Source organism: Pleurodeles waltl, chromosome 1_2, assembly GCF_031143425.1.
Source record: "Pleurodeles waltl isolate 20211129_DDA chromosome 1_2, aPleWal1.hap1.20221129, whole genome shotgun sequence".
NCBI lineage: Eukaryota > Metazoa > Chordata > Amphibia > Caudata > Salamandridae > Pleurodeles > Pleurodeles waltl.
This window is the reverse complement of record NC_090437.1, coordinates 303293797-303312208: the sequence shown is the minus strand read 5'-3', so window position 1 is coordinate 303312208 and position 18412 is coordinate 303293797.

The window sequence follows — 18412 nt, the reverse complement described above, 5'->3', positions numbered from 1 at the left end:
GCAGATTTGTAAAGTTATCAAATTGCCTTAGGCTAAGGATTGTTCCACTTGAAGGCCCTCAGATAAGTACCCCACCCTCACTTAGCAGGGTACTGAATTACATGCAGTAATCCTCTATACAGAACATGGCCGTTCGTGGGCCTACTGTAAAGGCTGTATGCTAAGACTGGGATGTTTAAAATCCCATAGCACAGCAGCCATAGGTCCAGGTTATAGCAGAGGGTGGGAGTAGAAAGAGAGTGTGAGTCAGGTGATAGGGGTGGAGCAAGAAGAACAGGCAGAGAGCGACCCATATAGAGAGAGGAGGTATAAACAGATAATAGCAGGGGTGGTTGGAGAACTTAGAGGAGGAAGGGGGACATTGAGGGAGCATGGTGGGAGACCAAGAGTGGGTGGAGTCACAGAGGAAAGGCAGTGCCAGGATGCAGGAGAAGAAGCGGTGTAGGCCAGAGAGCAAGAGTGAGTGCAGGACAGGAAGCATAGTGGAGTGGGGTCACTGCTGACAAGCAAGCAGAGCGCACCCCCTCACATGCAAATGGGGTGATTACAAAGGAAGGGATTTGGTGGTGGACATCATCTTTTTATGCCCCCCCTCACTCTCAGAAGGGGTTACATTTTGGGGAGCAGTGTCAAAAGGGGCATTAGGGCGCATTATTAAGGGGTGCCAGGAGACACAGTCCTCCATTCTATAGGCTCATCAAAAACCAACAAGAACAACAGGTAATTCAGCAAGTAGATTTAAAGCCTCTCTGTGGATTTATGTTCATACTGCTCCCTCTAGTAATGTTACAAGGCAACTGCAGTTTAATCACTGGATTGAGAAAGGGGCCGTCCTATGCAAATAATCTCCTCCCATGATTACTTCTGTGAGCTTCCGTTGTGATACAATGATAGGACCTTCAACATATGCTCTTCAGCAGATTTGTAAAGTTATCAAATTGCCTTAGGCTAAGGATTGTTCCACTTGAAGGCCCTCAGATTAGTACCCCACCCTCACTTAGCAGGGTACTGAATTACATGCAGTAATCCTCTATACAGAACATGGGCGTTTGTGGGCATACTGTAAAGGCTGTATGCCAAGACTGGGATGTTTAAAATCCCATAGCATAGCAGCCATAGGTCCAGGTTATAGCAGAGGGTGGGAGTAGAAAGAGAGTGTGAGTCAGTGGTAGGGGTGGAGCAAGAAGGACAGGCAGAGAGAGACCCATATAGAGAGAGGAGGTATAGACAGATAATAGCAGGGGTGGTTGGAGAACTTAGAGGGGGAAGGGGGACATTGAGGGAGCATGGTGGGAGACCAAGAGTGGGTGGAGTCACAGAGGAAAGGCAGTGCCAGGATGCAGGAGAAGAAGCGGTGTAGGCCAGAGAGCAAGAGTGAGTGCAGGACAGGAAGCATAGTGGAGTGGGGTCACTGCTGACAAGCAAGCAGAGCCCAGCCCCTCGCATACAAATGGGGTGATTACAAAGGAAGGGATTTGGTGGTGGACATCATCTTTTTATGCCCCCCCTCACTCTCAGAAGGGGTTACATTTTGGGGAGCAGTGTCAAAAGGGGCATTAGGGTGCATTATTAAGGGGTGCCAGGAGACACAGTCCTCCATTCTATAGGCTCATCAAAAACCAACAAGAACAACAGGTAATTCAGCAAGTAGATTTAAAGCCTCTCTGTGGATTTATGTTCATACTGCTCCCTCTAGTAATGTTACAAGGCAACTGCAGTTTAATCACTGGATTGAGAAAGGGGCCGTCCTATGCAAATAATCTCCTCCCATGATTACTTCTGTGAGCTTCCGTTGTGATACAATGATAGGACCTTCAACATATGCTCTTCAGCAGATTTGTAAAGTTATCAAATTGCCTTAGGCTAAGGATTGTTCCACTTGAAGGCCCTCAGATAAGTACCCCACCCTCACTTAGCAGGGTACTGAATTACATGCAGTAATCCTCTATACAGAACATGGGAGTTGGTGGGACTACTCTAAAGGCTGTGTGTTAAGACTGGGATGTTTAAAATCCCATAGCACAGTAGCCATAGGTCCAGGTTATAGCAGAGGGTGGGAGTAGAAAGAGAGTGTGATTCAGGTGGTAGGGGTGGAGCAAGAAGGACAGGCAGAGAGAGACTCATATAGAGAGAGGAGGTATAGACAGATAATAGCAGGGGTGGTTGGAGAACTTAGAGGAGGAAGGGGGACATTGAGGGAGCATGGTGGGAGACCAAGAGTGGGTGGAGTCACAGAGGAAAGGCAGTGCCAGGATGCAGGAGAAGAAGTGGTGTAGGCCAGAGAGCAAGAGTGAGTGCAGGACAGGAAGCATAGTGGAGTGGGGTCACTGCTGACAAGCAAGCAGAGCCCAGCCCCTCGCATACAAATGGGGTGATTACAAAGGAAGGGATTTGGTGGTGGACATCATCTTTTTATGCCCCCCTCACTCTCAGAAGGGGTCAAATTTTGGGGAGCAGTGTCAAAAGGGGCATTAGGGTGCATTATTAAGGGGTGCCAGGAGACACAGTCCTCCATTCTAAAGGCTCATCAAAAACCAACAAGAACAAAAGGTAATTCAGCAAGTAGATTTAAAGCCTCTCTGTGGATTTATGTTCAACTGCTCCCTCTAGTAATGTTACAAGGCAACTGCAGTTTAATCACTGGATTGAGAAAGGGGCCGTCCTATGCAAATAATCTCCTCCCATGATTACTTCTGTGAGCTTCCGTTGTGATACAATGATAGGACCTTCAACATATGCTCTTCAGCAGATTTGTAAAGTTATCAAATTCCCTTAGGCTAAGGATTGTTCCACTTGAAGGCCCTCAGATAAGTACCCCACCCTCACTTAGCAGGGTACTGAATTACATGCAGTAATCCTCTATACAGAACATGGTCGTTCGTGGGCCTACTGTAAAGGCTGTATGCTAAGACTGGGATGTTTAAAATCCCATAGCACAGCAGCCATATGTCCAGGTTATAGCAGAGGGTGGGAGTAGAAAGAGAGTGTTGGTCAGGTGGTAGGGGTGGAGCAAGAAGAACAGGCAGAGAGAGACCCATATAGAGAGAGGAGGTATAGACAGATAATAGCAGGGGTGGTTGGAGAACTTAGAGGAGGAAGGGGGACATTGAGGGAGCATGGTGGGAGACCAAGAGTGGGTGGAGTCACAGAGGAAAGGCAGTGCCAGGATGCAGGAGAAGAAGCGGTGTAGGCCAGAGAGCAAGAGTGAGTGCAGGACAGGAAGCATAGTGGAGTGGGGTCACTGCTGACAAGCAAGCAGAGCCCACCCCCTCACATGCAAATGGGGTGATTACAAAGGAAGGGATTTGGTGGTGGACATCATCTTTTTATGCCCCCCCTCACTCTCAGAAGGGGTTACATTTTGGGGAGCAGTGTCAAAAGGGGCATTAGGGTGCATTATTAAGGGGTGCCAGGAGACACAGTCCTCCATTCTATAGGCTCATCAAAAACCAACAAGAACAACAGGTAATTCAGCAAGTAGATTTAAAGCCTCTCTGTGGATTTATGTTCATACTGCTCCCTCTAGTAATGTTACAAGGCAACTGCAGTTTAATCACTGGATTGAGAAAGGGGCCGTCCTATGCAAATAATCTCCTCCCATGATTACTTCTGTGAGCTTCCGTTGTGATACAATGATAGGACCTTCAACATATGCTCTTCAGCAGATTTGTAAAGTTATCAAATTGCCTTAGGCTAAGGATTGTTCCACTTGAAGGCCCTCAGATAAGTACCCCACCCTCACTTAGCAGGGTACTGAATTACATGCAGTAATCCTCTATACAGAACATGGGCGTTTGTGGGCCTACTGTAAAGGCTGTATGCTAAGACTGGGATGTTTAAAATCCCATAGCACAGCAGCCATAGGTCCAGGTTATAGCAGAGGGTGGGAGTAGAAAGAGAGTGTGAGTCAGGTGATAGGGTTGGAGCAAGAAGAACAGGCAGAGAGCCACCCATATAGAGAGAGGAGGTATAGACAGTTAATAGCAGGGGTGGTTGGAGAACTTAGAGGAGGAAGGGGGATATTGAGGGAGCATGGTGGGAGACCAAGAGTGGGTGGAGTCACAGAGGAAAGGCAGTGCCAGGATGCAGGAGAAGAAGCGGTGTAGGCCAGAGAGCAAGAGTGAGTGCAGGACAGGAAGCATAGTGGAGTGGGGTCACTGCTGACAAGCAAGCAGAGCCCACCCCCTCACATGCAAATGGGGTGATTACAAAGGAAGGGATTTGGTGGTGGACATCATCTTTTTATGCCCCCCCTCACTCTCAGAAGGGGTTACATTTTGGGGAGCAGTGTCAAAAGGGGCATTAGGGTGCATTATTAAGGGGTGCCAGGAGACACAGTCCTCCATTCTATAGGCTCATCAAAAACCAACAAGAACAACAGGTAATTCAGCAAGTAGATTTAAAGCCTCTCTGTGGATTTATGTTCATACTGCTCCCTCTAGTAATGTTACAAGGCAACTGCAGTTTAATCACTGGATTGAGAAAGGGGCCGTCCTATGCAAATAATCTCCTCCCATGATTACTTCTGTGAGCTTCAGTTGTGATACAATGATAGGACCTTCAACATATGCTCTTCAGCAGATTTGTAAAGTTATCAAATTGCCTTAGGCTAAGGATTGTTCCACTTGAAGGCCCTCAGATAAGTACCCCACCCTCACTTAGCAGGGTACTGAATTACATGCAGTAATCCTCTATACAGAACATGGGCGTTCGTGGGCCTACTGTAGAGGCTGTGTGCTAAGACTGGGATCTTTAAAATCCCATAGCACAGCAGCCATAGGTCCAGGTTATAGCAGAGGGTGGGAGTAGAAAGAGAGTGTGAGTCAGGTGGTAGGGGTGGAGCAAGAAGGACAGGCAGAGAGAGACCCATATAGAGAGAGGAGGTATAGACAGATAATAGCAGGGGTGGTTGGAGAACTTTGAGGAGGAAGGGGGACTTTGAGGGAGCATGGTGGGAGACCAAGAGTGGGTGGAGTCACAGAGGAAAGGCAGTGCCAGGATGCAGGAGAAGAAGTGGTGTAGGCCAGAGAGCAAGAGTGAGTGCAGGACAGGATGCATGGTGGAGTGGGGTCACTGCTGACAAGCAAGCAGAGCCCAGCCCCTCGCATACAAATGGGGTGATTACAAAGGAAGGGATTTGGTGGTGGACATCATCTTTTTATGCCCCCCCTCACTCTCAGAAGGGGTCAAATTTTGGGGAGCAGTGTCAAAAGGGGCATTAGGGTGCATTATTAAGGGGTGCCAGGAGACACAGTCCTCCATTCTAAAGGCTCATCAAAAACCAACAAGAACAAAAGGTAATTCAGCAAGTAGATTTAAAGCCTCTCTGTGGATTTATGTTCAACTGCTCCCTCTAGTAATGTTACATGGCAACTGCAGTTTAATCACTGGATTGAGAAAGGGGCCGTCCTATGCAAATAATCTCCTCCCATGATTACTTCTGTGAGCTTCCGTTGTGATACAATGATAGGACCTTCAACATATGCTCTTCAGCAGATTTGTAAAGTTATCAAATTGCCTTAGGCTAAGGATTGTTCCACTTGAAGGCCCTCAGATAAGTACCCCACCCTCACTTAGCAGGGTACTGAATTACATGCAGTAATCCTCTATACAGAACATGGCCGTTCGTGGGCCTACTGTAAAGGCTGTATGCTAAGACTGGGATGTTTAAAATCCCATAGCACAGCAGCCATAGGTCCAGGTTATAGCAGAGGGTGGGAGTAGAAAGAGAGTGTGAGTCAGGTGATAGGGGTGGAGCAAGAAGAACAGGCAGAGAGCGACCCATATAGAGAGAGAAGGTATAGACAGATAATAGCAGGGGTGGTTGGAGAACTTAGAGGAGGAAGGGGGACATTGAGGGAGCATGGGGGGAGACCAAGAGTGGGTGGAGTCACAGAGGAAAGGCAGTGCCAGGATGCAGGAGAAGAAGCGGTGTAGGCCAGAGAGCAAGAGTGAGTGCAGGACAGGAAGCATAGTGGAGTGGGGTCACTGCTGACAAGCAAGCAGAGCCCACCCCCTCACATGCAAATGGGGTGATTACAAAGGAAGGGATTTGGTGGTGGACATCATCTTTTTATGCCCCCCTCACTCTCAGAAGGGGTTACATTTTGGGGAGCAGTGTCAAAAGGGGCATTAGGGTGCATTATTAAGGGGTGCCAGGAGACACAGTCCTCCATTCTATAGGCTCATCAAAAACCAACAAGAACAACAGGTAATTCAGCAAGTAGATTTAAAGCCTCTCTGTGGATTTATGTTCATACTGCTCCCTCTAGTAATGTTACAAGGCAACTGCAGTTTAATCACTGGATTGAGAAAGGGGCCGTCCTATGCAAATAATCTCCTCCCATGATTACTTCTGTGAGCTTCCGTTGTGATACAATGATAGGACCTTCAACATATGCTCTTCAGCAGATTTGTAAAGTTATCAAATTGCCTTAGGCTAAGGATTGTTCCACTTGAAGGCCCTCAGATAAGTACCCCACCCTCACTTAGCAGGGTACTGAATTACATGCAGTAATCCTCTATACAGAACATGGGCGTTCGTGGGCCTACTGTAGAGGCTGTGTGCTAAGACTGGGATGTTTAAAATCCCATAGCACAGCAGCCATAGGTCCAGGTTATAGCAGAGGATGGGAGTAGAAAGAGAGTGTGAGTCAGGTGGTAGGGGTGGAGCAAGAAGGACAGGCAGTGAGAGATCCATATAGAGAGAGGAGGTATAGACAGATTATAGCAGGGGTGGTTGGAGAACTTAGAGGAGGAAGGGGGACATTGAGGGAGCATGGTGGGAGACCAAGAGTGGGTGGAGTCACAGAGGAAAGGCAGTGCCAGGATGCAGGAGAAGAAGTGGTGTAGGCCAGAGAGCAAGAGTGAGTGCAGGACAGGATGCATGGTGGAGTGGGGTCACTGCTGACAAGCAAGCAGAGCCCAGCCCCTCGCATACAAATGGGGTGATTACAAAGGAAGGGATTTGGTGGTGGACATCATCTTTTTATGCCCCCCCTCACTCTCAGAAGGGGTCAAATTTTGGGGAGCAGTGTCAAAAGGGGCATTAGGGTGCATTATTAAGGGGTGCCAGGAGACACAGTCCTCCATTCTAAAGGCTCATCAAAAACCAACAAGAACAAAAGGTAATTCAGCAAGTAGATTTAAATCCTCTCTGTGGATTTATGTTCAACTGCTCCCTCTAGTAATGTTACATGGCAACTGCAGTTTAATCACTGGATTGAGAAAGGGGCCGTCCTATGCAAATAATCTCCTCCCATGATTACTTCTGTGAGCTTCCGTTGTGATACAATGATAGGACCTTCAACATATGCTCTTCAGCAGATTTGTAAAGTTATCAAATTCCCTTAGGCTAAGGATTGTTCCACTTGAAGGCCCTCAGATAAGTACCCCACCTCTCACTTAGCAGGGTACTGAATTACATGCAGTAATCCTCTATACAGAACATGGCCGTTCGTGGGCCTACTGTAAAGGCTGTATGCTAAGACTGGGATGTTTAAAATCCCATAGCACAGCAGCCATAGGTCCAGGTTATAGCAGAGGGTGGGAGTAGAAAGAGAGTGTTGGTCAGGTGGTAGGGGTGGAGCAAGAAGAACAGGCAGAGAGAGACCCATATAGAGAGAGGAGGTATAGACAGATAATAGCAGGGGTGGTTGGAGAACTTAGAGAAGGAAGGGGGACATTGAGGGAGGATGGTGGGAGACCAAGAGTGGGTGGAGTCACAGAGGAAAGGCAGTGCCAGGATGCAGGAGAAGAAGCGGTGTAGGCCAGAGAGCAAGAGTGAGTGCAGGACAGGAAGCATAGTGGAGTGGGGTCACTGCTGACAAGCAAGCAGAGCCCACCCCCTCACATGCAAATGGGGTGATTACAAAGGAAGGGATTTGGTGGTGGACATCATCTTTTTATGCCCCCCCTCACTCTCAGAAGGGGTTACATTTTGGGGAGCAGTGTCAAAAGGGGCATTAGGGTGCATTATTAAGGGGTGCCAGGAGACACAGTCCTCCATTCTATAGGGTCATCAAAAACCAACAAGAACAACAGGTAATTCAGCAAGTAGATTTAAAGCCTCTCTGTGGATTTATGTTCATACTGCTCCCTCTAGTAATGTTACAAGGCAACTGCAGTTTAATCACTGGATTGAGAAAGGGGCCGTCCTATGCAAATAATCTCCTCCCATGATTACTTCTGTGAGCTTCCGTTGTGATACAATGATAGGACCTTCAACATATGCTCTTCAGCAGATTTGTAAAGTTATCAAATTGCCTTAGGCTAAGGATTGTTCCACTTGAAGGCCCTCAGATAAGTACCCCACCCTCACTTAGCAGGGTACTGAATTACATGCAGTAATCCTCTATACAGAACATGGGCGTTCGTGGGCCTACTGTAGAGGCTGTGTGCTAAGACTGGGATCTTTAAAATCCCATAGCACAGCAGCCATAGGTCCAAGTAATAGCAGAGGGTGGGACTAGAAAGAGAGTGTGAGTCAGGTGGTAGGGGTGGAGCAAGAAGGACAGGCAGAGAGAGACCCATATAGAGAGAGGAGGTATAGACAGATTATAGCAGGGGTGGTTGGAGAACTTAGAGGAGGAAGGGGGACATTGAGGGAGCATGGTGGGAGACCAAGAGTGGGTGGAGTCACAGAGGAAAGGCAGTGCCAGGATGCAGGAGAAGAAGTGGTGTAGGCCAGAGAGCAAGAGTGAGTGCAGGACAGGATGCATGGTGGAGTGGGGTCACTGCTGACAAGCAAGCAGAGCCCAGCCCCTCGCATACAAATGGGGTGATTACAAAGGAAGGGATTTGGTGGTGGACATCATTTTTTTATGCCCCCCCTCACTCTCAGAAGGGGTCAAATTTTGGGGAGCAGTGTCAAAAAGGGCATTAGGGTGCATTATTAAGGGGTGCCAGGAGACACAGTCCTCCATTCTAAAGGCTCATCAAAAACCAACAAGAACAAAAGGTAATTCAGCAAGTAGATTTAAAGCCTCTCTGTGGATTTATGTTCAACTGCTCCCTCTAGTAATGTTACATGGCAACTGCAGTTTAATCACTGGATTGAGAAAGGGGCCGTCCTATGCAAATAATCTCCTCCCATGATTACTTCTGTGAGCTTCCGTTTTGATACAATGATAGGACCTTCAACATATGCTCTTCAGCAGATTTGTAAAGTTATCAAATTGCCTTAGGCTAAGGATTGTTCCACTTGAAGGCCCTCAGATAAGTACCCCACCCTCACTTAGCAGGGTACTGAATTACATGCAGTAATCCTCTATACAGAACATGGCCGTTCGTGGGCCTACTGTAAAGGCTGTATGCTAAGACTGGGATGTTTAAAATCCCATAGCACAGCAGCCATAGGTCCAGGTTATAGCAGAGGGTGGGAGTAGAAAGAGAGTGTGAGTCAGGTGATAGGGGTGGAGCAAGAAGAACAGGCAGAGAGCGACCCATATAGAGAGAGGAGGTATAAACAGATAATAGCAGGGGTGGTTGGAGAACTTAGAGGAGGAAGGGGGACATTGAGGGAGCATGGTGTGAGACCAAGAGTGGGTGGAGTCACAGAGGAAAGGCAGTGCCAGGATGCAGGAGAAGAAGCGGTGTAGGCCAGAGAGCAAGAGTGAGTGCAGGACAGGAAGCATAGTGGAGTGGGGTCACTGCTGACAAGCAAGCAGAGCGCACCCCCTCACATGCAAATGGGGTGATTACAAAGGAAGGGATTTGGTGGTGGACATCATCTTTTTATGCCCCCCCTCACTCTCAGAAGGGGTTACATTTTGGGGAGCAGTGTCAAAAGGGGCATTAGGGCGCATTATTAAGGGGTGCCAGGAGACACAGTCCTCCATTCTATAGGCTCATCAAAAACCAACAAGAACAACAGGTAATTCAGCAAGTAGATTTAAAGCCTCTCTGTGGATTTATGTTCATACTGCTCCCTCTAGTAATGTTACAAGGCAACTGCAGTTTAATCACTGGATTGAGAAAGGGGCCGTCCTATGCAAATAATCTCCTCCCATGATTACTTCTGTGAGCTTCCGTTGTGATACAATGATAGGACCTTCAACATATGCTCTTCAGCAGATTTGTAAAGTTATCAAATTGCCTTAGGCTAAGGATTGTTCCACTTGAAGGCCCTCAGATAAGTACCCCACCCTCACTTAGCAGGGTACTGAATTACATGCAGTAATCCTCTATACAGAACATGGGCATTTGTGGGCATACTGTAAAGACTGTATGCCAAGACTGGCATGTTTAAAATCCCATAGCATAGCAGCCATAGGTCCAGGTTATAGCAGAGGGTGGGAGTAGAAAGAGAGTGTGAGTCAGTGGTAGGGGTGGAGCAAGAAGGACAGGCAGAGAGAGACCCATATAGAGAGAGGAGGTATAGACAGATAATAGCAGGGGTGGTTGGAGAACTTAGAGGGGGAAGGGGGACATTGAGGGAGCATGGTGGGAGACCAAGAGTGGGTGGAGTCACAGAGGAAAGGCAGTGCCAGGATGCAGGAGAAGAAGCGGTGTAGGCCAGAGAGCAAGAGTGAGTGCAGAACAGGAAGCATAGTGGAGTGGGGTCACTGCTGACAAGCAAGCAGAGCCCAGCCCCTCGCATACAAATGGGGTGATTACAAAGGAAGGGATTTGGTGGTGGACATCATCTTTTTATGCCCCCCCTCACTCTCAGAAGGGGTTACATTTTGGGGAGCAGTGTCAAAAGGGGCATTAGGGTGCATTATTAAGGGGTGCCAGGAGACACAGTCCTCCATTCTATAGGCTCATCAAAAACCAACAAGAACAACAGGTAATTCAGCAAGTAGATTTAAAGCCTCTCTGTGGATTTATGTTCATACTGCTCCCTCTAGTAATGTTACAAGGCAACTGCAGTTTAATCACTGGATTGAGAAAGGGGCCGTCCTATGCAAATAATCTCCTCCCATGATTACTTCTGTGAGCTTCCGTTGTGATACAATGATAGGACCTTCAACATATGCTCTTCAGCAGATTTGTAAAGTTATCAAATTGCCTTAGGCTAAGGATTGTTCCACTTGAAGGCCCTCAGATAAGTACCCCACCCTCACTTAGCAGGGTACTGAATTACATGCAGTAATCCTCTATACAGAACATGGGAGTTGGTGGGCCTACTCTAAAGGCTGTGTGTTAAGACTGGGATGTTTAAAATCCCATAGCACAATAGCCATAGGTCCAGGTTATAGCAGAGGGTGGGAGTAGAAAGAGAGTGTGATTCAGGTGGTAGGGGTGGAGCAAGAAGGACTGGCAGAGAGAGACTCATATAGAGAGAGGAGGTATAGACAGATAATAGCAGGGGTGGTTGGAGAACTTAGAGGAGGAAGGGGGACATTGAGGGAGCATGGTGGGAGACCAAGAGTGGGTGGAGTCACAGAGGAAAGGCAGTGCCAGGATGCAGGAGAAGAAGTGGTGTAGGCCAGAGAGCAAGAGTGAGTGCAGGACAGGAAGCATAGTGGAGTGGGGTCACTGCTGACAAGCAAGCAGAGCCCAGCCCCTCGCATACAAATGGGGTGATTACAAAGGAAGGGATTTGGTGGTGGACATCATCTTTTTATGCCCCCCTCACTCTCAGAAGGGGTCAAATTTTGGGGAGCAGTGTCAAAAGGGGCATTAGGGTGCATTATTAAGGGGTGCCAGGAGACACAGTCCTCCATTCTAAAGGCTCATCAAAAACCAACAAGAACAAAAGGTAATTCAGCAAGTAGATTTAAAGCCTCTCTGTGGATTTATGTTCAACTGCTCCCTCTAGTAATGTTACAAGGCAACTGCAGTTTAATCACTGGATTGAGAAAGGGGCCGTCCTATGCAAATAATCTCCTCCCATGATTACTTCTGTGAGCTTCCGTTGTGATACAATGATAGGACCTTCAACATATGCTCTTCAGCAGATTTGTAAAGTTATCAAATTCCCTTAGGCTAAGGATTGTTCCACTTGAAGGCCCTCAGATAAGTACCCCACCCTCACTTAGCAGGGTACTGAATTACATGCAGTAATCCTCTATACAGAACATGGCCGTTCGTGGGCCTACTGTAAAGGCTGTATGCTAAGACTGGGATGTTTAAAATCCCATAGCACAGCAGCCATATGTCCAGGTTATAGCAGAGGGTGGGAGTAGAAAGAGAGTGTTGGTCAGGTGGTAGGGGTGGAGCAAGAAGAACAGGCAGAGAGAGACCCATATAGAGAGAGGAGGTATAGACAGATAATAGCAGGGGTGGTTGGAGAACTTAGAGGAGGAAGGGGGACATTGAGGGAGCATGGTGGGAGACCAAGAGTGGGTGGAGTCACAGAGGAAAGGCAGTGCCAGGATGCAGGAGAAGAAGCGGTGTAGGCCAGAGAGCAAGAGTGAGTGCAGGACAGGAAGCATAGTGGAGTGGGGTCACTGCTGACAAGCAAGCAGAGCCCACCCCCTCACATGCAAATGGGGTGATTACAAAGGAAGGGATTTGGTGGTGGACATCATCTTTTTATGCCCCCCCTCACTCTCAGAAGGGGTTACATTTTGGGGAGCAGTGTCAAAAGGGGCATTAGGGTGCATTATTAAGGGGTGCCAGGAGACACAGTCCTCCATTCTATAGGCTCATCAAAAACCAACAAGAACAACAGGTAATTCAGCAAGTAGATTTAAAGCCTCTCTGTGGATTTATGTTCATACTGCTCCCTCTAGTAATGTTACAAGGCAACTGCAGTTTAATCACTGGATTGAGAAAGGGGCCGTCCTATGCAAATAATCTCCTCCCATGATTACTTCTGTGAGCTTCCGTTGTGATACAATGATAGGACCTTCAACATATGCTCTTCAGCAGATTTGTAAAGTTATCAAATTGCCTTAGGCTAAGGATTGTTCCACTTGAAGGCCCTCAGATAAGTACCCCACCCTCACTTAGCAGGGTACTGAATTACATGCAGTAATCCTCTATACAGAACATGGGCGTTTGTGGGCCTACTGTAAAGGCTGTATGCTAAGACTGGGATGTTTAAAATCCCATAGCACAGCAGCCATAGGTCCAGGTTATAGCAGAGGGTGGGAGTAGAAAGAGAGTGTGAGTCAGGTGATAGGGGTGGAGCAAGAAGAACAGGCAGAGAGCCACCCATATAGAGAGAGGAGGTATAGACAGATAATAGCAGGGGTGGTTGGAGAACTTAGAGGAGGAAGGGGGACATTGAGGGAGCATGGTGGGAGACCAAGAGTGGGTGGAGTCACAGAGGAAAGGCAGTGCCAGGATGCAGGAGAAGAAGCGGTGTAGGCCAGAGAGCAAGAGTGAGTGCAGGACAGGAAGCATAGTGGAGTGGGGTCACTGCTGACAAGCAAGCAGAGCCCACCCCCTCACATGCAAATGGGGTGATTACAAAGGAAGGGATTTGGTGGTGGACATCATCTTTTTATGCCCCCCCTCACTCTCAGAAGGGGTTACATTTTGGGGAGCAGTGTCAAAAGGGGCATTAGGGTGCATTATTAAGGGGTGCCAGGAGACACAGTCCTCCATTCTATAGGCTCATCAAAAACCAACAAGAACAACAGGTAATTCAGCAAGTAGATTTAAAGCCTCTCTGTGGATTTATGTTCATACTGCTCCCTCTAGTAATGTTACAAGGCAACTGCAGTTTAATCACAGGATTGAGAAAGGGGCCGTCCTATGCAAATAATCTCCTCCCATGATTACTTCTGTGAGCTTCCGTTGTGATACAATGATAGGACCTTCAACATATGCTCTTCAGCAGATTTGTAAAGTTATCAAATTGCCTTAGGCTAAGGATTGTTCCACTTGAAGGCCCTCAGATAAGTACCCCACCCTCACTTAGCAGGGTACTGAATTACATGCAGTAATCCTCTATACAGAACATGGGCGTTCGTGGGCCTACTGTAGAGGCTGTGTGCTAAGACTCGGATGTTTAAAATCCCATAGCACAGCAGCCATAGGTCCAGGTTATAGCAGAGGGTGGGAGTAGAAAGAGAGTGTGAGTCAGGTGGTAGGGGTGGAGCAAGAAGGACAGGCAGAGAGAGACCCATATAGAGAGAGGAGGTATAGACAGATAATAGCAGGGGTGGTTGGAGAACTTAGAGGAGGAAGGGGACATTGAGGGAGCATGGTGGGAGACCAAGAGTGGGTGGAGTCACAGAGGAAAGGCAGTGCCAGGATGCAGGAGAAGAAGTGGTGTAGGCCAGAGAGCAAGAGTGAGTGCAGGACAGGATGCATGGTGGAGTGGGGTCACTGCTGACAAGCAAGCAGAGCCCAGCCCCTCGCATACAAATGGGGTGATTACAAAGGAAGGGATTTGGTGGTGGACATCATCTTTTTATGCCCCCCCTCACTCTCAGAAGGGGTCAAATTTTGGGGAGCAGTGTCAAAAGGGGCATTGGGGTGCATTATTAAGGGGTGCCAGGAGACACAGTCCTCCATTCTAAAGGCTCATCAAAAACCAACAAGAACAAAAGGTAATTCAGCAAGTAGATTTAAAGCCTCTCTGTGGATTTATGTTCAACTGCTCCCTCTAGTAATGTTACATGGCAACTGCAGTTTAATCACTGGATTGAGAAAGGGGCCGTCCTATGCAAATAATCTCCTCCCATGATTACTTCTGTGAGCTTCCGTTGTGATACAATGATAGGACCTTCAACATATGCTCTTCAGCAGATTTGTAAAGTTATCAAATTGCCTTAGGCTAAGGATTGTTCCACTTGAAGGCCCTCAGATAAGTACCCCACCCTCACTTAGCAGGGTACTGAATTACATGCAGTAATCCTCTATACAGAACATGGGCGTTTGTGGGCCTACTGTAAAGGCTGTATGCTAAGACTGGGATGTTTAAAATCCCATAGCACAGCAGCCATAGGTCCAGGTTATAGCAGAGGGTGGGAGTAGAAAGAGAGTGTGAGTCAGGTGGTAGGGGTGGAGCAAGAAGGACAGGCAGAGAGAGACCCATATAGAGAGAGGAGGTATAGACAGATAATAGCAGGGGTGGTTGGAGAACTTAGAGGAGGAAGGGGGACATTGAGGGAGCATGGTGGGAGACCAAGAGTGGGTGGAGTCACAGAGGAAAGGCAGTGCCAGGATGCAGGAGAAGAAGCGGTGTAGGCCAGAGAGCAAGAGTGAGTGCAGGACAGGAAGCATAGTGGAGTGGGGTCACTGCTGACAAGCAAGCAGAGCCCAGCCCCTCGCATACAAATGGGGTGATTACAAAGGAAGGGATTTGGTGGTGGACATCATCTTTTTATGCCCCCCCTCACTCTCAGAAGGGGTTACATTTTGGGGAGCAGTGTCAAAAGGGGCATTAGGGTGCATTATTAAGGGGTGCCAGGAGACACAGTCCTCCATTCTATAGGCTCATCAAAAACCAACAAGAACAACAGGTAATTCAGCAAGTAGATTTAGGCCCATATTTATACTTTTTGACGCTAAACTGCGCTAACGCAGTTTAGCGTCAAAAAGTTTTGCGCCGTCTAACGCCATTCTGAAGCGCCATGCGGGCGCCGTATTTATGGAATGGCGTTAGACGGCGCAATCAGACCGGCGCTGCCTGGTTTGCGTGGGAAAAAACCACGTAGACCAGACAGCGCCGGCGTAGGGGGAAAATGGCGCATGGGCGTCTTAAAATGGGGCAAGTCAGGTTACGTCGAAAAAATCGTCTTAACCCGACTTGCGCCATTTTTTAACGACGCCCATCCCCCATCAACATGACTCCTATCATTGTAAAGATAGGAGTCATGCCCCCTTGCCCAATGGCCATGCCCAGGGGACTTCTGTCCCCTGGGCATGGTCATTGGGCATAGTGGCATGTAGGGGGGCACAAATAAGGCCCCCCTATGCCACAAAATATTATTAAAAAAAAAAAAAAAAAAACTTACCTGAACTTACCTGAATGTCCGTGGGGTGGGTCCCTCCAGCCTTGGGTGTCCTCCTGGGGTGGGCAAGGGTGGCAGGGGGGGTCCCTGGGGGCATGGGAGGGCACCTGTGGGCTCATTTTGAGCCCACAGGCCCCTTAACGCCTGCCCTGAGCAGGCGTTAAAAAGTGGCGCAAATGCGCCGTTTTTTGCCACGCCAACTCCCGGGCGTCTCTTTTGCCCGGGAGTATAAATACCACGTAAAGGCCTGGGAGTCATTTTTTAGACGGGAACGCCTCCCTTGCATATCATTAACGCAAGGAAGGGGTTCACGCTAAAAAATGACGCACATTCCGGGAAGTTTGGCGCTATTCGCCTCTAACGCCATAGTATAAATATGGCGTTAGTTGGCGTTAGTTTTGCGTCGAAATTGCGTCAAAAAAAACGACGCAATTTCGGCGCAAACGGAGTATAAATATGGCCCTTAAAGCCTCTCTGTGGATTTATGTTCATACTGCTCCCTCTAGTAATGTTACAAGGCAACTGCAGTTTAATCACTGGATTGAGAAAGGGGCCGTCCTATGCAAATAATCTCCTCCCATGATTACTTCTGTGAGCTTCCGTTGTGATACAATGATAGGACCTTCAACATATGCTCTTCAGCAGATTTGTAAAGTTATCAAATTGCCTTAGGCTAAGGATTGTTCCACTTGAAGGCCCTCAGATAAGTACCCCACCCTCACTTAGCAGGGTACTGAATTGCATGCAGTAATCCTCTATACAGAACATGGGCGTTGGTGGGCCTACTCTAAAGGCTGTGTGTTAAGACTGGGATGTTTAAAATCCCATAGCACAGTAGCCATAGGTCCAGGTTATAGCAGAGGGTGGGAGTAGAAAGAGAGTGTGATTCAGGTGGTAGGGGTGGAGCAAGAAGGACAGGCAGAGAGAGACTCATATAGAGAGAGGAGGTATAGACAGATAATAGCAGGGGTGGTTGGAGAACTTAGAGGAGGAAGGGGGACATTGAGGGAGCATGGTGGGAGACCAAGAGTGGGTGGAGTCACAGAGGAAAGGCAGTGCCAGGATGCAGGAGAAGAAGTGGTGTAGGCCAGAGAGCAAGAGTGAGTGCAGGACAGGAAGCATAGTGGAGTGGGGTCACTGCTGACAAGCAAGCAGAGCCCAGCCCCTCGCATACAAATGGGGTGATTACAAAGGAAGGGATTTGGTGGTGGACATCATCTTTTTATGCCCCCCTCACTCTCAGAAGGGGTCAAATTTTGGGGAGCAGTGTCAAAAGGGGCATTAGGGTGCATTATTAAGGGGTGCCAGGAGACACAGTCCTCCATTCTAAAGGCTCATCAAAAACCAACAAGAACAAAAGGTAATTCAGCAAGTAGATTTAAAGCCTCTCTGTGGATTTATGTTCAACTGCTCCCTCTAGTAATGTTACAAGGCAACTGCAGTTTAATCACTGGATTGAGAAAGGGGCCGTCCTATGCAAATAATCTCCTCCCATGATTACTTCTGTGAGCTTCCGTTGTGATACAATGATAGGACCTTCAACATATGCTCTTCAGCAGATTTGTAAAGTTATCAAATTCCCTTAGGCTAAGGATTGTTCCACTTGAAGGCCCTCAGATAAGTACCCCACCCTCACTTAGCAGGGTACTGAATTACATGCAGTAATCCTCTATACAGAACATGGCCGTTCGTGGGCCTACTGTAAAGGCTGTATGCTAAGACTGGGATGTTTAAAATCCCATAGCACAGCAGCCATATGTCCAGGTTATAGCAGAGGGTGGGAGTAGAAAGAGAGTGTTGGTCAGGTGGTAGGGGTGGAGCATGAAGAACAGGCAGCGAGAGACCCATATAGAGAGAGGAGGTATAGACAGATAATAGCAGGGGTGGTTGGAGAACTTAGAGGAGGAAGGGGGACATTGAGGGAGCATGGTGGGAGACCAAGAGTGGGTGGAGTCACAGAGGAAAGGCAGTGCCAGGATGCAGGAGAAGAAGCGGTGTAGGCCAGAGAGCAAGAGTGAGTGCAGGACAGGAAGCATAGTGGAGTGGGGTCACTGCTGACAAGCAAGCAGAGCCCACCCCCTCACATGCAAATGGGGTGATTACAAAGGAAGGGATTTGGTGGTGGACATCATCTTTTTATGCCCCCCCTCACTCTCAGAAGGGGTTACATTTTGGGGAGCAGTGTCAAAAGGGGCATTAGGGTGCATTATTAAGGGGTGCCAGGAGACACAGTCCTCCATTCTATAGGGTCATCAAAAACCAACAAGAACAACAGGTAATTCAGCAAGTAGATTTAAAGCCTCTCTGTGGATTTATGTTCATACTGCTCCCTCTAGTAATGTTACAAGGCAACTGCAGTTTAATCACTGGATTGAGAAAGGGGCCGTCCTATGCAAATAATCTCCTCCCATGATTACTTCTGTGAGCTTCCGTTGTGATACAATGATAGGACCTTCAACATATGCTCTTCAGCAGATTTGTAAAGTTATCAAATTGCCTTAGGCTAAGGATTGTTCCACTTGAAGGCCCTCAGATAAGTACCCCACCCTCACTTA